A 19,031-nucleotide genomic window follows, 5' to 3' on the forward strand; every position below is an offset into this window, starting at 1 on the left:
CTCCCTCCCTCTCTCTCTCTCTCTCTCTCTCCCCACATTCTCTGTGTCTGCTGAAGCCATCAAAAATCTGCTTTGTAGCAGTTCACACCAGTACTTTTAACGTGCGGGAAAAAGCTGTAGAATACACGTGATGTGAGGCACATTTGTAAATGCATCCATGGAGATTACTCCCTAGCAGCAAAAGGCCTGATCCTATGTGTGCTTACATGGGAAAAGTCCTACTGAGTTCAATGTGGCTTCCAGTGCAAACATCTACAGTATATGATTATTGGCAATAATTAGCCCCACTAACCATGGAGACCTTCTTTCTACCTAAGTGTGCAATTGCTATTCAGCCTTTCACAGTGGGAGCTGGTGCCCATTGAGACTAGCAGCACAGGGGACAGGGAGACGAAGTGGAGCCACAGCAAATGACAGGCAGAGCCATCTAATTCTAATTTTGTCCTTCTCCTCCCTGCTCATTTCTGTAAGGACAACACAAAGACCAAGGATTCAAAACTTGACAGGCAGTGCTACCCCCTAGACTGGTTGTATGTTGGAAAGCAGGCAGGCAGGAGCTGATGGGGGGGGGGAGAGAGATTGGTGGGGCAGTGCCTCATTTGCCCTAATAGGTGGTTTGACATTCAATTGATGGTTATGCCTGTGGGAAACCAGCATGCAGGACCCGAACACTAGAGCACTCTACCCTCCTGAGGCTTCCAGCAGCTGGTATTCAGAAGCATTGTTGCCTCTGGCCATGGAAGCAGAGCACAGACATCATGGTTAGTAGCCCTTGATAGCCCTCTCTTCCATGAATTTGTCTCATCTTCTTCTAAAGCCATCCAAATTAGTGGCAATTGCTGCATCTTGTGGGATCGAGTTCCGTAGTTTAACTATGTGTGAAGAATTGCTTCTTCCAGCATTCAACTTCACTGGATGAATTCTAGTGTTATGAGAGAGGGAGAAAAAATGTTTTGTTTTTCTATCAATGCCATGCATAATTTGGTAAACATCTTTGGTTTGCATTACCTTGGGGTTAAACAGTAAAAGCAAATACATAATTTAAGAAACTAAAAGTAAAATTGCCCTCATTCAAGGTGTGAGACTGAATTCACCTCCCCCCCCCCTTCATTAAAATTGAGGCATGTGGAATAAGGCCCAGTGGTGGGTAGAGCACTGAAGCTGGATTGAGAAATCAATGGGAAGCCCATTTCCATAATCACAATTTGCATAGTATATAACTCAGATGTCCTCATTATGCACCACCTATTATCATCACATCTAATGCCACACAGAGACATTAAAGAAAGGACGGTAAGCACTTCTGACCTGATCATTACAAGTGACAGGGAAGAGGGACTTCTCACACTGTGTCCCTTTCTTCTTCAAGGACAGACTTACGCTCCCTAGCAATTAAACAGGCTGACTTCCCTATTTCTCCACCCTAGGGACGACTCAACTCCCAGAAAAAGAAAAAGACTGATTTCCCATGCATTCTTACCGTCCCAGTTTACCATAGACAGAGCTGCCACACACTTTGCACTCGTCTTTTGCTGGAGAGATTGCTAAGAGATACAATTTTGCTAGTATGTGCACATGTGCCCTAGACTGTTCTCACTTCTTCCTATTTATCCCCACTGTGCATGTGTTGTAGGTCATATCCAACCTAGTTCTGCTTGGGGTAGGCCCACTGAAAAGAATGAATCCGCATTAGGCATGTCCATTAACACCAAGGAGTCTACTCAAAGCAGGACTAGCATTGGATAAAACCCATAGAAATACAACCATTAGGAGATGAAACATTCTTCAAAACTTTACATTCATCTCCTTTACAAGGTAATAATTATGATGTTGTGGCGAACACATCTGCTTCAGAAGTCAGTGAGTGCAGCACATACCATCACCTACATCAATAACATAAGAAGGGTCTTGCTGGATCAGACCAGAAACATATTCAGACCATCAGTCCACTTTCTACAGTGGTCAGTTAGATGCCTACATGAGGCCAGCCAGCAGGGCATGAGGGAAAAACCTTCTCCTGCTTTCATTTCTCAGATCCTGCATACTGTATATAGAGCCACCATGTCTAGTGGCTATTGATAGCATTATTCTCCAGGAATTTGCATAATCCTCTTTTAAAGTCACCTAACTTATGGCCACCACCATATATTATGGTCACAAATCCTCTAATTTGACAACACTATTTATTGGGTCCAATTACCTAGTTCTATCTACCAGCGTTCACACTGGAAAAAGTGGAGTAATTCAATCCAGTTCACATTTAAAGCTGAACTTCCTTAACAATTTTTCCACTTTCTATGAAGATATGCAAGGACGCGGGTGGTGCTGTGGGTTAAACCACAGAGCCTAGGGCTTGCCAATCAGAGGGCCGGTGGTTCAAATCCCCACGATGGGGTGAGCTTCCGTTGCTCGGTCCCTGCTGCTGCCAACATAGCAGTTCAAAAGCACATCAAAGTGCAAGTAGATAAATAGGTACCGCTCCAAGCGGGAAGGTAAATGGCGTTTCCGTGTATCACTCTGGTTTGCCAGAAGGGGCTTTGTCATGCTGGCCACATGACCTAGAAGCTGTACGCTGGCTCCCTCGGCCAATAACGTGAGATAAGCACTGCAACCCCAGAGTCGGCCATGACTGGACCTAATGGTCGGGGGTCCCTTTACCTTTACCTATGAAGATATGCAAACCGAAACGCAGCCATCCTTTGAAATTCATACATCTCCAAATTTTGACATGCAGGTCTCCAACCAAGTAATGTGAGCAAAAAGGCGTATTAGTGAATATACACTTTGCAAAAAGAAGAAGAAGTGTACACTGGCAAACTTACATACAGTGATGTGTATACTGGGAGAAATTCACACTCCAATAAAGAACTTCTGTGAGGGCTTTAATTTGGCAAAATTGCAAAATGATGTGGAAATGTGCAGAACTTAAATTTCCAATTTAAGATTGGAAAAATGAGAAACTGAAGATGACAGTTGCCCATTCCTAATTCAGGAAGCAGTTTACTGCCTACCAATCAGACAGGGGATGTGTGCCTATCGAAAGGCAAGTCACTTTTTATACAGCATACATCTACACCTGCTTGCTACAAGTGTGTGATGCCAGAATGAAGTATTTTATTGATATCCACATGCAATATAGACTTAATGAGAAAGGGACAAAGAGCACCCTCAAAGTCATACAGACCGACTTTCTGAGTATCAGCCAATTTTCTTTTAAACCACTGCTAATAGTATCGCTGATTACAATGCATTCTTCATCAGCCTCGGGCTGTATTGCTTCTGTATATGTTTAGACTGCATTACATGCATCTCAGCTACAGCCTAGACTGTGACTATAAAGAAGATATCAAAGGAAAACTTCACAGACCTTAATATCTGAAGCAGAGCCAGGGAAAGATAATTCATATTATTCATGAACTCCCGGAGCAGGTTTGGGGGGAAAGACTGGGGTGTACATCAGGTGCAAAGTGCCTTCTGTCACTTGCCGATGGACGATGGAGAGTGTGGCAATTTATCCTGAATAGCTTGTACACCCGAGAAAATTAATTTAAGTCAACTGATGACCCTGCAGATTCTGATCAGGCTTTCTGTTTGCTAAATATCCAGGTGCTATTACAAAGTATGAATATTATTAAAATAGGTTCAGCAGGGTTATAAATTGTATCACTTTAAAGAGCACGGTAGAGGAAAAGAAATATACAAGGCTGGGAGTAATAGCTTATACGGGACTAAGCATGGACACAATAGACATCAGGATGCTTTAAGGATAGACCTTTATTACTTACGAATCCAAACACTGTCATCTATCCACACATGGTGACCTGCCTCCTGTTTTTGCTGCGTATGTGGGAATGAAAAGAAAGGAGGTGTCAGGCAACACATAGCTTGCCTGAAGGCACATGGTCTGAAGGCACATGAGACCCACAACTTCCTGAAGGTAAGCAGGCCAGGATCTGGTCAGTACCTGGATGGATGAACACCTGTGACTCACACGCACATCATCTTGGGGGCACCACATGCACCATGATGGAAGAAAGGTGGGATATCAATGTAAGAAAGCAAATAGGAGCCTTTGGACATGCCTAGTCATCCTTAGCTATTCTGCACCTAAACTGAGTAGAATGTGTAATCTGGTTTCTGCAGAAACTGAGTAGAGAATAATCAAGAGGTTGCACCTACCTGCGTGTTAGGAAGCAACAGACACTCCAATTTTCTAGGTTTGGTGATGGGCACACCAAGTGAACTAGGCCCACCCTCCCTCTTTACTCGTTGGGTAGGAAAGATGGCTGGAAATTCATAATGCAAACATAAGAACACTGCTGGATCACACTAAATGCTAGTCCACACTAGTCCAGCATCCCTCTCATGGACCATGCCCCAAAACCTGTGGCCATTTACAGTGCCCCTATATTCCCATTGATTCATTCTTGATCAGTAGTAGAATGAAGGAAGCCAACATCCTGCTCAATTTAATGAGTTCCCTCATGCATATTTCACTGCATTGCTCCGCAGCTTGACGTGTAGGAAGCCTTCAAAAAATAACATTCCAATTTGTGATTTTGTGCACTGACACATATTAATGACAAAAAGAAACCCAAAGCTATATATCCCTTTACAGCAGTTAAAAAGAGGCCAGGCTTTCCCCCGTTTTGATCAGTATATCATCAAATTACTAGACCTTTGATCATCTTGGTTGCCTTTCGCTGCACACATTCCAGCTCGTCAACATCCTTCTTTTAAATTGTGGTGCTCAGAATCCAAGTGTGGTCTGACTAAGGCAGAATAGAGTGGTACTACTACTTCCCTTGATCTGGACACTATAATTCTGTGATACAGCCTAGATTAGCACTAGCTTTTTTTTTTTTGCTGCTGCTGCTGCTGCTGCATCACACTGTTGACTCATGTCCACCAAGATCCCTAGATCCTTTTCACATGTCCTGACAGTAAGCCAGGCGTCACCCATCCTATATTTGTGCATCTGGTTCTTCTTGCCTAAGTGCAGAACCTTACATTTGTCCCTACTGAAGTTCTCCTCTCATCCCTCTACAGCACATGCAGTAACAGCCTTCTTGACTGTTGGACCTACTGTTGTTCCCATCCGCTCAATCCGCTGGAGCCTGTCTTTGCATGCTCTAACTCACCGAGGGTTAGAGTCTCTAACTCACTGGTGGTTCTTATTATTCACAGTATGGATGAGTCCTCTGAAATAGCATCACTAGTTAAATGACTATTTAGGAGGAGCAGAAGAAAGAACAGAGCAAACCCTTGGAACAAGAATGGAACGCAACAAGGAGACCCTGCTCTGCTCTAGTTGAGAGTACTTCTCCAAAACACAATGCTCCTTTAAGAGATTACACCATTTCAGAAGAACCGAATTCCTACTTAAAGACAATGTCGGAGCATGCATTCAAGGTGACTTCGGAAAAGCACAGTATAGAGCTCAAGAGTGTCCAAGAACAATAGTAACTCCTTCTGCAATGTTAAAAAAAGAGGGGGGGATTGCAGTGTCTCATGAAAAGAAGAAAACCTATTTTGAGAAGCACTGGTTTATAAGTACTCTGTGGGAAGTTGAAGGAGATAATGCAGCTATTGTGAAACGAGTCTGAATAGTGATTAATGAAGGATACCCATGAGGGTATTTCACTCCCTGCCACATTTCTTGTTCCATTTTATGAAGGCAATAAAAGCATGCCAAGCTACATCAGGCCATGTACTGTTAAACAGAAAGCAGTACGAATCAAAAGTAAATGGGAATTGTTTAATAAAAAAAAGTTCAGAAGTTTTGGGAAGCGTGTAACCTTAGGTGCATGTGGTGCTTTAATCACGAGGTTCTTTCACAGTTGCAAATATTGCAGGAAACCATGCCCCCCCCTCTTCTTCTCCAGTCTGCTTAGGGTTGCTCACATGATCTGTTGTAGTATGAGGTCCAAACTTGGAATGTAAGAAAAGTCTTGCTAGATCTGGCCAAAAGCTACCTAGTCCAGAATCCTGTTCTCACACTGGCCAGCCAATGGAAAGCATTATAAAAATATGGGCAGTGACACATAACAGCCTTTCCTGAGGGGGTAACAGGCAGGTGGAGAGTGAGCCAACTTGGTCACCACTGCTTGAATGTATTGGGGATGTATTCAGGCAATGGCACCTACATTACCACACTTGTATCTCCTCTTCTAAACAGGAAAGTCCAGAAAGTAGGTCCAGTTCAGCCTAGTCACCAAGCTCTCTTCTTAATTTTGGAGTCTAGGAGGGCTACTACCATGCTACTACCATAATGATTCTCAACCACCTCTTAAACTTTGGGCCTGTCCCCATCTGTTAGCCTAATGGTGGGATTTATATGTAATGATAAATGAAATAAATTGGAAGCAAGACTGGTCATTCATCGTGCCACTAGCCATAACAGGGGTGGCAAGTAGAATTGTTGAAGCCTGATGTATGCCTTGATCTTCATATGAAACGAGCCACAGTGTCTAGGTTCCAGCTCCACTGTTGAAGGCAATAAGACTCTGAATGCCATTTGTTGGGAATAGCAAGAGCGGAGAGGACTCTTTCTCTCAGGTTCTGCCTCCAGGCTTCCCATAGGTTACTGTGAGAACAGGATGTTGGACTAGATGAGTTAACTGACCTGATCTAGCAGGGCTCCTCTTATGATGGGAAGTCAGCCTATAAATCCTCTTAATAAATAAAGTAAGCAGAGCAGTCACCCTGCTGATAAAACAACTATAATATCCTGGTGTCTCCCAAGAAAGCAGTAACAAGAAGACAGATTCAATGAGGGGACACAGCCCCTGAACTGACTATGAAAATTCGGTGCATTAAAATGCAGCCAAGTATTTCTAAACACAGGCATACCTCTGACCTAATGATCTCAGGCATTGCTAATGTGAAATCAATTATAATTAATAGAGAATTAACCTCACTTCCATCCTAGTAAAAGAGCCAGTTCATACTGTTATTGCCCTAAAGGTGTGATTAGGAGCAAGTTTTATACGAGGCTGGTTTTGATTAAACTGTCATCCTTAATGCATAGACTTCAACATAATCTGCCCTAAGAGAAGAGGAATTTGTGCCGCACTGCATTTAATTGGTGCCTTCCCCGTTAAGCAGATTTAACATCACTTGGTCACAGTTCTACCAGCTGGCTCCACGCTTTATTTCAGCCTTGCTTCCTTTTCTCCCTTAGACCTTTGGTTTTCTAAACAAACAAAGCAAAACAAAGCCTTTAGAGGCATACTAAATGCTACTTCACCTGGGACGTTAGTGATATATTGCAAAATAAAAACCACACCTAACTGCGGAGAAAGCTCGGGAATGAAAGGCAACATCCCAGTGTCTTTGAATATTGCAGGTTTTGGTTTTGGTTTTTATCACGCTAAGGTTAGACATCTATCACTGGCAGTGATTGCTCAAGTCAGAACTGTACAAAGCTCTAGATAACCAGATGCTTCTAGCTTTTTTTATTCTCTCCCTGTCAAAAAGACATTGGTCCGCAAAGTCTTCCCATCCCCATTGTGCTTCCTTCTCTGTTGTAGGGATTCGGCCTTTCCAGAACCCTCCTGTCACTCCATTAGTGCCCCTCTCTTTTCCTGTTGAGCTACTCAAAAGGGATTTATCTGTTCTACTTTTCTTTTACCTACAGACTCCTTGTTATATGCTAATCCAGCCAGCCTCTCCTTTCCGAACAGGTTTTCTCCACATTTTTCTCGTTACCTTCCCATCGGGTTTCCAGCTCAACAGTTACCAGGTTCCACTTGATGTATTCTGATTGAACCGGCAGGCCTTTGCAGAATTTTGATAATGTAGTGCACATCTCTCCCATGATGGTGCTCTGAGATGCAAGTGTAAGGCTAGACTCCTGTGACTGAATTCCTGTTTGCTCATCGTGGCAATTTTGTCACCAAAGGCAGGTGCAGCCTTGGGGTGAGAAGTTGCTGTTATTTAAGTGAGCCTGAAATCTGATATTCTTGAGCAAAATAGACTTTAATTTAACCGTGGACACTAGGAATGACTATCTATGGGTACATTGTACCTATATTAAGGGCAGCATTTTGTGAAATGTATCTTAGCTAGGTAATACATATGCACAAACCTCTCTACCCGCCATCTTTCATAAATAAATCCCATTGAATTAGTTGAATGATGTTACACCAAGACACCCTAAGAAATCTTTTTTAGATAACACTGGTTCTGACTTGGATCTCTTGCCTAAAGAAACCATCCAGGCACAAACAAGCACCCCTCATTAATATCACCTAGGTTATTTAGAAAGAAATCCAAATGACTCAGAATTGCAATGGATACTATTCTTCAAATGCACCCAAGTGGAAAAAATCCTAATATTCATGCTAATAGAATTCTGTTATTCAATTCAGTTTTCAAGACACTCTCTGGCTAAAGGGGGAAAATATATATAACATTTACAATTCACATCAATTCACATTGATAATGAAGGGAGAACAAATGTGGAATAGGCAATATCCAAAATTGAAATTAATCTTATCTTTGTTACATTATTCTTTGCAATAAGTCAAATTAGTGCATTATGCTAGTAATCACTGTTTGTTTTCTGCTCAACATACGACTTCCCCTGCTATGACTAACCTTCTCCTTTACAATGGTGCATAATGGAGCAATCACAACATTTGCCTTCCCTCCCCCTTTCAAACTTGGTTCTTTGAGGCAAAAATGTGATCAAAAATTCCATTTTGCACAGAAAGCTGCAGGTTTACTCATAATTACTGAGGGAGCTGACAATGTGTGGCTTTGACAGAATGTACACCAAAGTGTGTTCCAGTCAAGTATGTTCGAGTCGAGAACTAAGTTGGAGCATTTAAAAAGCTTACATACATCACAAGTGAAGACAAGTATTCAAATAAAAAGAGCCATTTTTTGGGTAGACAGAAACTCTTTCGGCCTACTGCTCTATAGGCTTACTTAAATATATTAAAAAACAAATAAACAATGACTCGGTTCCAAATATGAGTTACTTTAAGGAAGTTCACAGATGAAAAAGGCTGCCTACCCCCTCCTCCAATTTCCAACCATTTAGAGCAGGCACCCCCAACCTTCGGCACTCCAGATGTTTTGGACTACAGTTCCCATCATCCCTGACCACTGGTCCTGTTAGCTAGGGCTCATGGGAGCTGCAGGCCAAAACATCTGGAGGGCCACAGGTTGGGAGTGCCTGATTTAGACTACCAGAAAGGACTGGGGCCATTGTCTCAATGGTAAAGCTTTGCCTACAGGATCAACCCCAGTGTCCCCAGTTGGGAAATATACCTGGCCCGAAACCCAGAGAGCAGCTGCCAACAAATGTGGAAAATAGTGAGCTAGGTGGACCAGTACAAGGCAGCTTCCAATGTTCCTGTGGTTTTCTAGATGAAGGTGGTCTCCCATATAATATCTGAGAAGGTACCAAAAACTTAGGGTAAGGGGAAATCATCCAAAATGGTGGGCGCAGTTTTGGGATTGCTGTTTCCTCCCTCAGCAAATGAGGTTCTCTAGGTGGGGCAGAGTCTATACAATCACTTCCTAGCAGAGCAGGGGAGAGGGGAGGCAGTGAAGAGGTCAGTGCAGTGTGAACAAACCGGAGAAGCCCATCTGGCATTTCTGCCACAGCATTTGTACCCCACCAACCTCCACGCTGCCTCAGTCCTCTCCTTCCCAGGTTTTTTTTTTTTAAGCAACCTATCTGTTGGGAAGCCAGCTCATAGTGTTTCTGCTCCACCCAGAGAGCTGCCTCTGTCTCCCACCATCCCCCATGCACCATCCTATACAATTTAGAAGCCACACAGAGGGATTGTGGGGTGATTGTTGGGAGGAGAAAGGAATGGGGAACTTTCATTCCATGACCTTCCTCAAGTTAACTTTTCTTAAGATCAAAGCCAATGATCAAAACAGCTATGTGGGGGCAGCTCTACAATTTCATACCAAAACAGAGGATCACATATTGAAATGTTCCCTGTGTGAAAATATTCCTCTGGGCATAGTGCACCAGATAAAATGTGTTCTAGCCCAGCATCTCCCCAGGATGCCATTACCTTCTGTGCAGGGAATTCCCCATCCAGAAATTCACTCTGCCACTTGAGCAATGAAATGGAGCAGTAAGAATGGCATTTTGTTCACAGGCTGGGAGTGCCTGTGCTGATATTTTTAGTTCCTCCGCCCGCCCGCCCCGACACACACACATCCATTCATGTAGGGGAGCCCAAAGCGAATGTACTGTACATGGATTTCCATGAGAAGCAGAGCTGGGGGTTGTGGCAGCTAGAGATAACTTTAGTGGGAGGGTTTAACGTTGTGAACAGCTACCTCACCATTCCCAAATAATATGAGACTCGCCTTTAAAATTAAATCCTCAGTGCAGGCAGCCTTTCATCCAGTTACACTTTCTGAGTTAATGACTGGAGACACAGTTTGATAAACCTGTCAATCTCAGTTTCTAATTTCCCCTAATGTAGAGTCTGTGTAGTTTAGGGGTTAGAGTGTTGGATGAGGATCTGGGAGATCTCAGGCTAGTCATTGTTTTTTAGTCTAACATACCTCACAGGTTTGAACTCCTTGCAGAAAATATAAATGCATCAAATAAATGAATATCAAGGTGAGTTCATCACATTTTTACATCAGTTTGCAATTTGCTTGTTTGTTTGTTTTTTGTTGTTGTTTAGTCGTTTAGTCGTGTCCGACTCTTCGTGACTCCATGGACCATAACACGCCAGGCACTCCTGTCTTGCACTGCCTCCCGCAGTTTGGTCAGACTCATGTTCGTAGCTTCGAGAACACTGTCCAACTATCTCGTCCTTGATCGTCCCCTTCTCCTAGTGCCCTCAATCTTTCCTGCTAGCTAGGGATCATGGGAGTTGTAGGCCAAAAACACCTGGAAGGCTGAGGTTGAGGAAGCCTGTTTTAGGAGGTGCTGGAGAATGGCATCACAAAATTTGGAGAGGTGCAAATTTTGAACAACAACTGTGTTTTGCTTTGCATATTGTTCTAGGAAGTGCAAATTAAATCTGAGCTGAATACAATTTCTCTCCCATCCTTAGCTGGAAGGCCTTTGTAAGGTTATGTAGCAAAGAAAGAAAAGAAAGCCACTACTAGGATCAAATGGGGTAGTGGTGACACCTTTTCAGAAAACATAATCTCTGAGCACATAATTCTAGCAAACAGGGATTGAGTAGTTTCTTGCATACTCAGGATGCCAAGGATGTGTGCACTTGAAGGCTTGCTAAAGAAACAATCATACTGTGGCTCAGCTGTTCAGGATTCAATTACCCACGTTTTCTACCCAGCAGCTAATCGACATTATTGCTCCTTTTTCTAACAGAGTTGTGTGCTCGTATCCCAGCTGCCGCTCAAGTGCACAGTTTGATTATAATTACCCATACGTACAATCTTGCCAATGGAGGATTTCGTTCAACTTACAGGTACATCATAAACTGATTAAGGCTGCAGTCCCTAAGTCTCCTTACCGGGGAGAGTGCCTCATTGAACTAGGCGACTTTGAAGTAAATTTGTTTTGTTAAGCATGCCTCATGCAAACTCCCATCTTATCTTCATCCTGCCCACTGATTTGTCTGTTGCACCTGGAACAGTCCAGAAAATAAAAGTCACATTCATACCATGCTTTGGCATTTGAGCACTTGAGTGAATGCACTGATTAATGTTGCTGTTTAAGCAAAGGTTAATTCATCGTGATGAAGACTAATTGGACTCTCCCTTTCCAAATATTTATTTTGTGATGGGATCATGACACCTATTAATCCAAATCAAAGTTTTATAAATAGAGAAATAGTAGGAAGGCAACTGAGGATTACCATGCTCTGTTCCTGAGACAAGAGGGGGTAGAGCTACAAGGTGCAAATTGTGTTTGTTTGCTTAAATATTTATAGACCCCCACTTTACATGGAAAAATACAGCAACAGAAGTGGAGTTTTGCATCAAAAAATCCCTGGCACACTGAGATACGACTGTGAGACACCCCAGTTTCAAATCTGGAGAGTATCTGGAGATGGACTAATGGTCTGGCTCAGTATAAGGCAGTTTCATACATTCCTTTTTTATTATCCTGCTTCGTTCTCTTGGCTTATTTTATAAAGAGAAATGTATGACTTTATTATTGACACTCAAGTCAAGATCCAGACAATGTGTGGCCTCCAACTCTATTGCCTAACATGCATAGCTGTAAGAATCTAGATGAGTCTCACTATTTGACCACATACTGCAATGTAGTTCAAATTCAAACGTCCTGTTTGTGTGTAAAACAAATACATGAGCACTAAGAGCCATATGTCAGGAATGCTTTGATGGTGTTTCCTGCTTGGCAGGGGGTTGGACTGGATGGCCCTTGTGGTCTCTTCCAACTCTATGATTCTATGATTTATCCGATAGAAATAGAGACATCCTATTCCATAATAGTAATAATGTTTTTATTATTATTTATACCCTGCCCATCTGACTGGGTTGCCCCAGCCACTCTGAGTGGCTTCCAACATATATAAAAACATAATAAAACTATACAGGGCTACCTTCAGATGTCTTCTAAAGGTTTATAGTTACTTATCTGCTTGGTTTGGCGTATGCATAACTTCGTATCGTCCAGCATTTCTCTGATGAAAATAGGGGCATCCTAAGGAAAAGCGGGACATTATGGGATTAAATCAGAAATTGGGGTGTCGTGTATAAATCTGGAACTGTCCCTAGAAAACAGGGACACTTGGAGGATCTTGGAGGTGCATGCTCTTGTTATCTCTCGCTTGGACTACTGCAATGCACTCTATGTGGGGCTACCTTTGAAGGTGACCCGGAAACTACCATTAATCAAGAATGTGGCAGCTAGACTGGTGACTGGGAGCAGCCGCCGAGACCACATAACACCGGTCTTGAAAGACCTGCATTGGCTCCCAGTACGTTTCCGAGCACAATTCAAAGTGTTGGTGCTGACCTTTAAAGCGCTAAACGGCCTTGGTCCAGTATACCTGAAGGAGCGTCTTCACCTCCATCGCTCTGCCCGGACACCGAGGTCCAGTGCTGAGGGCCTTCTGGCGGTTCCCTTGCTGCGAGAAGCCAAATTATAGGGAACCAGGCAGAGGGCTTTCTCAGTAGTGGCACCCGCCCTGTGGAACGCCCTCCCACCAGATGTCAAAAAGAAAAATAACTACCAGACTTTTAGAGGACATCTGAAGGCAGCCCTGTTTAGGGAAGCTTTTAATCTTTAAGAAATTAGTGTATTTTAATATTTCTGTTGGAAACTGCCCAGGGTGGCTGGGGAAACCCAGCCAGATGGGCAGGGTATAAATAATAATTATTATTATTATTATTATTATTATTATTATTATTATTATTATTATTATTATCATCTGCTGGGAGGAAAAACAGTAATATCCGAGGCAACATGATGACCAAGTACAATAATACAATGTTACCTGTTTCTTCCCCATCCCCCAACTGGATCTACTAACACCTTTAGAGGGTTATTTTGACATATGTCCTTCCCCAGCTTCACTGCTGTGATCAAAACTGGAGGATCCCATGGCTGCTTCCAGCCCCTTTTAGTTTTAAAATTCAAGCGGTCTGCTCATGGATCTCCCATCTCACCAACTTGCCTGCACTGGATCTTTGATTATAGCTGATTCAGTTCTCTTGGCTTCACTTCAGACTAACACAGCTTGAACTCAAAAAGTCTGGACTCAATGGGTTTGTGAGTCAGGCTTTCTGCCTACCAGAGTACAATGAGATAGCTAGAGGATCAATCATCTTGATATTTTCAAAAGAGCTTGTGGGGAAATTAACTGTGAAAAGCAAGCCATCTTCAGTATGAGAGATGTGACTAAACACCTGTGTGTTGCTTACAGAATAGAGTGATTCCCGGCAACGACATCAGCAACGAAGCAACTGGGCGACTGATCTATTTAGAATCCTGCTTTTATTTATTTAGTTGAAAATGGACCTGTTTTTTTTAATTAAACTCTGTCAAATGTGCAGATTCCAAACAGACTTGAACATCTACAGAGGATGGTTGCAACTAAATCAATAAACCGACACTTACTTTCAAAAATAAAATAAAAATGTTGACTAGTAAGAGCCATCATCCAGCCCAACTTAAGCACTTTTCAATGGACATTTGTTTCAGATGCATGTTCAGTTCCATCCCATTAAAACCTACAGGACTGGTTCCTTACACACACACCCTCCAGGAAACAGGGCACAAGCTTATCCAGCTGTGGGGCAATAGAGTTGTGGGAAGCACCACTATGCCAGTGAAGTTTGTGACAAACTGCCACCCTTAACAAGTGCACTGGCAGATATAGCAGCCGAGCCATTGCACTAATACTGATTGGATTTAGTATTTGTATGCCACTTTTCCAACAGCAAAGCTGAGTGCAAAGTGGCTTACTACGATAACAAAGCATTATTATTATTATTATTATTAATCAATACGCTCCCCCCCACACACAATAGCATATCAGTAAGCAGAACCAGCTCTGCCATTAGGCAAGCTAAGGCAGCTGCCTCAGGCGGCAAAAGCCCCCAAGGTAGCAGCTAGCAGCAGAAGTGGCAGGGCAGGCAGAGAAGCGGCACTGGTGGCAACAGTCTACGGGGGCGATGGAGGGAGCAGCATGCCAGGGGAAGGCGTCACTTCCTGTTGTGCCTCGAGTAGGCAAAAACAAGCAATTCAGTAAATGGTTGCTGCTGAAAGAAATGGCTGATCCTTCAGCACATCCATGAGCAAGCAAGACACACTCTGACAGTGGGGAAACAGCCAGAGAGGAAGAAACAAATCTGAGGCAGCCCTGGGTCATCCCCCTGGAGCTAGGAGAAGGGGCTGCCAGGATTCTGCAAGCAGTGCATCCTTTGTTGGGTGCAATCAAGCAGCCATCAGGAGCAGAGGAAGAGTAGAGGGATTGCCTTCTATTTTTCAAAATAACAGCTTAGTGCAGGGGTCAGCAACCTCAGACCTCGTGGGGGGCCAGACTATATTTTGAATATATATATATATATATATATATATATATATATATATATATATGCAAATTCCTATGCCCCACAAATAACCCAGAGATGCATTTTAAATAAAAGGATGCATTCTACTCATGTAAAAACACTATGCAGGCCCCACAAATAACCCACAGATTAATTTTAAATAAAAGTACACATTCTACTCATGTAAAAACATGCTGTTTCCCAGACTGTCCGTGGGCCGGATTTAGAAGGCGATTGGGCCGCATCTAGCCCCCGGGCCTTAGTTTGGGGACCCCTGGCTTAGTGGCACTTACCAGATAAAAGGAGGGAGCATACAATAACTAGCACCTGTCACAATAAGTTTCAGATTTGTTCATTTTAAATGTTTACCGATGGTAATCTAGATGCTGTTCTCACATTTCACTGAGATTTTGACCAGCTTTTCCAAACCTTGTGCCTCTCTCACACCGCTATGATGCATGTGACCATCCCATTGTCCTATGCCAATCAGTGAAGGTCTTAAGCACCCTTCCCCAAGCTGGTGCCCTCCAGATGTGGTGAGTTAAACTCCCATCTGGTCCAGGCAGCATGGCCAAAGGTAAGTGCTTATGGGAATTGAAATTCAAAGAATCTGGAGGGCACTAGGTTGGAGAAGATTGGTATAAACGTAAGTATGGGAAAACCTGTGGTCCTTCAGATATATATATATATATATATATATATATATATATATATATATATATTACAGCAGCTCAGCTACAGCCACCACAGCAAGTGGTCTGGTGCAGTGGGAGCTGTAGCCAACAACATCTGGAAGTGTACAGGTTCTCCACTTCTGGTGTAAAGATTCCTGTTTAAATCAGTTGTTCCAATTAGCAGCTACACAGAAAATGTACATCTCAAAAGAGGTAGGTACTATAGGATGGTTGCTACCTGTAGGATGTCCACTGGATGTCCACACAAGACTACTTGGGCTACTGGAGCAAGCATTGGGACTGTTGCAAATGTGCCAGTTAGAAAATGTATAATGGAAGTCTATGAATGCTAGGGCCATGGAAGCAGGGCCAAACTTGTATTTTTTTTTTTTAGCCTGATTAAAGCAAAGTAGAAGGGAAAGTGCCCACCACCAGGTTGGAGAGGTTCACATAATCAACCTTGCCCATATTAACATAGATGCACTGTTGGGCCATTGAGTAGGTGAGGAAGATCTGTGTCATGATTTATTTTTGCTACATAATGCCCTTCTTATTCCTTACCAATAAGAATTAGACAATAGAACCACAGGCACAACCGTTGTTCTTCTGTACTTGATTTGACCAATGCCACTTTAAAGTCCATGATTGACGCTGGACAGGTCTGAATGCTAATGAACGATGTAGGTTACATATCATGTCTCCTGACAAAAAGTTTTAAGTATTTTCTCTTTGGTGGGACGTTACAGATGGAAAGGCTTAATGCAATCAAAACGAACAAGCAGATTCTTAATGGCTTGTAAGATATTCAGCGCTTTCCCCGAGATAATCCCATCATTATCACTGTCAGCTTATTAGCCTAGGCAGTATGCTAACTGGCTTCTTCATGGTCATTGATGACAAATATAAGATGTGATGCCCTAGGATGAACTTTTGTGTCCTGAGGCTGGTGTTCTCATCCCTCACATAAATCAGGGAGAAGAAACAGTGTAGTGGTCGATAAGGAAATGCAATTGAGAGATCATAACAAGTTTTGATCAAAGAGGTTTGATGGAAAGAACTATTTTTCTCCCAGTGACCTTTTATTTTTATTTTTTTCCATCCTAAAACACATGAGCAGATTCATCTACCACAGCACAAGGGAATCAGCTACACTCCCTTGCTAATGTCTGTGCAACAGTCAGTGGCTCTTCCCATTAGATATGGCGATTACACAGGAACAAGAGGGATGAGATGAACATGATAGTTCAGACTGAGAAATCTGACACTGTCTGATCACTTTAATGGCTTAGTGGGATAGGAGCAGCAGGGAATTGTAAGATAGGACTGTTTTAATTTTTTAGATGGTGGCAGGAGTTTCCGCTATCTCTGTCAGGCAGGACAAAAAATATATATGTAATATTCATCCCTGAGTACCCCATAAGGATCAGAGATCTTATCACAAGGTTGTTATCTCAATTGTGACCTTTCCCCCTTCCAACAACAGAAGGACCTTAGTCTTTGAAACCTTACAAGAAGTAATTTCTGAACCCGTCCCTTAGGTATCCCTGGTACCAGAAAGCCACTCAGTGTCAAGGTGAGGGACAAATTGATTCAGTGCAGGCTTTTTAGCTGTACTTGGAGTTCTGAAAGAACAGTTGTAAATGTTTAAAAATTATTATTTCATTGCCTATGTTTGATGCTTGTGCTGTGTAATCCACTTCGTGAAGAATTGTTTTCTTGAAAAGTGGTGTTAAAGTTAAAACTACTAAATAAAACAAGGGGCTTATAGGATAAATTGGATGTACCACTCTAGTGTCAGATAGGAAGTTCCAGAGGGGCAAATCTCTAACCCCCCCCCCCCCGGCTCTTCCAATGACCTGACCCACTTGACTCGAGAGTTCTGGTGGCAGTGGGGCTGAAAATGAAAGAGGGCATTTGGGGAAGTGGCTTGGATCTAAGGGATCTAAAGCCATCCAGTAAATCTAAAACACACCCAAACTGGAGACACACTTCTCAGCATGTCTAGATCTCTCCCTCCTCTTCCACTACAGCAGTTTTCAATGGAATGGAAAGAGTGTAAGAGAAAACATGTATAAACACCTGCTCAGCTCAAACTAGCCTTGCTATGGAATGAAGTGTCATCTGAACCTGAACCACATTTAGTTTATTTTAAAGAAACTGCAAGTGGTAGGGCAGAAATAAACCAAGAACGAACTCTGGTAATATTTTCAGGCTCACTGTTTCTGGCTTGTTTGAAACTGACATATAGCAGTCCAGGATCAGGCAACATGTACACCCGACACTCTCCCCGAATCTGCTTCAGAGAGCTGAGGGAACACCTAGAACATTTAAGGGGCATATAGGGAAGGAGAGGAGGAGAATGTTCTGTTCTGCTGCACAGGGAGAAATCTTTGAACTGATGGAACCTTCTCTTAGCACTGTGTTGGATTCTTCTCATAGGGTAGTTTGTTTGAGCCATGCTGGTGGCATGTTGGTGACATGATTCAGTCATGATTTAAAACAGACTGTAGCTTATTGACACATGAGAACCAGGCCATAGAGTCCACATGAGAGTCCATGGAGTTGATTATAACTACAAGTTATCAGAGGTCATCCTGGGCTTATTTACTTGGAATGAAGACTCTTGTAAGTGTGCCCAAGGTAACAGTATTAGCTTATATGGTTCCATACTCATGCTTCAACCCCAGATCCATAATAATAATAATAATAATAATAATAATAATAATAATAATAATTTATTTGTACCCCACCCATCTGGCTGGGTTTCCCCAGCCACCCTGGGTGAACCACCAGAAGGCCCTCGGTGCTGGACCTCAGTGTCCAGGCAGAACAATGGGGTGGTGACGCTCCTTCAGGTATATTGGGCTGAGGCTGTTTAGGGCTTTAAAGGTCAATACCAACACTTTGAATTGTGCTTGGAAACGTACTGGGAGCCATAAAGAGAACGTATTTCTCTTTAGCAGTTTAATGCTTGCTTTTAAACCATTCGAACTCTCCTTCCTTATGCAGTCATTGTGCACTCAAATTAAAGTCAAATACTAGTGATAAGTAACCCCTCTAGATTACAGTGTTTTAGCAGTTTGTTGCAAGTACCTTCTGATCCCTTTGGGATGAAGTCTGCTAAATCAGCAGAAGGTATTGTTAACATATCTTGGCATCTTCTCCCCTTTAGATTTACAGCTATTTGAGAAGAGTTGAATGTTTCTAAGGATGTTCAAAATGAAATATAAATGGTACGTATCGAGACAGTACAAAGACAGTAGCAGGATGCTTATCCTTTATGTTTTCCTTGATTAACTGTTGGTACCCATTTCTGTGGCTGCTACAGAGAATAGAGGTTGGCTATGGTGACACTCAGAAGAGAACTCTACTGATGTA

The sequence above is a fragment of the Zootoca vivipara genome, chromosome 8, assembly GCF_963506605.1.
Source record: "Zootoca vivipara chromosome 8, rZooViv1.1, whole genome shotgun sequence".
NCBI classification, from domain to species: Eukaryota; Metazoa; Chordata; class Lepidosauria; order Squamata; family Lacertidae; genus Zootoca; species Zootoca vivipara.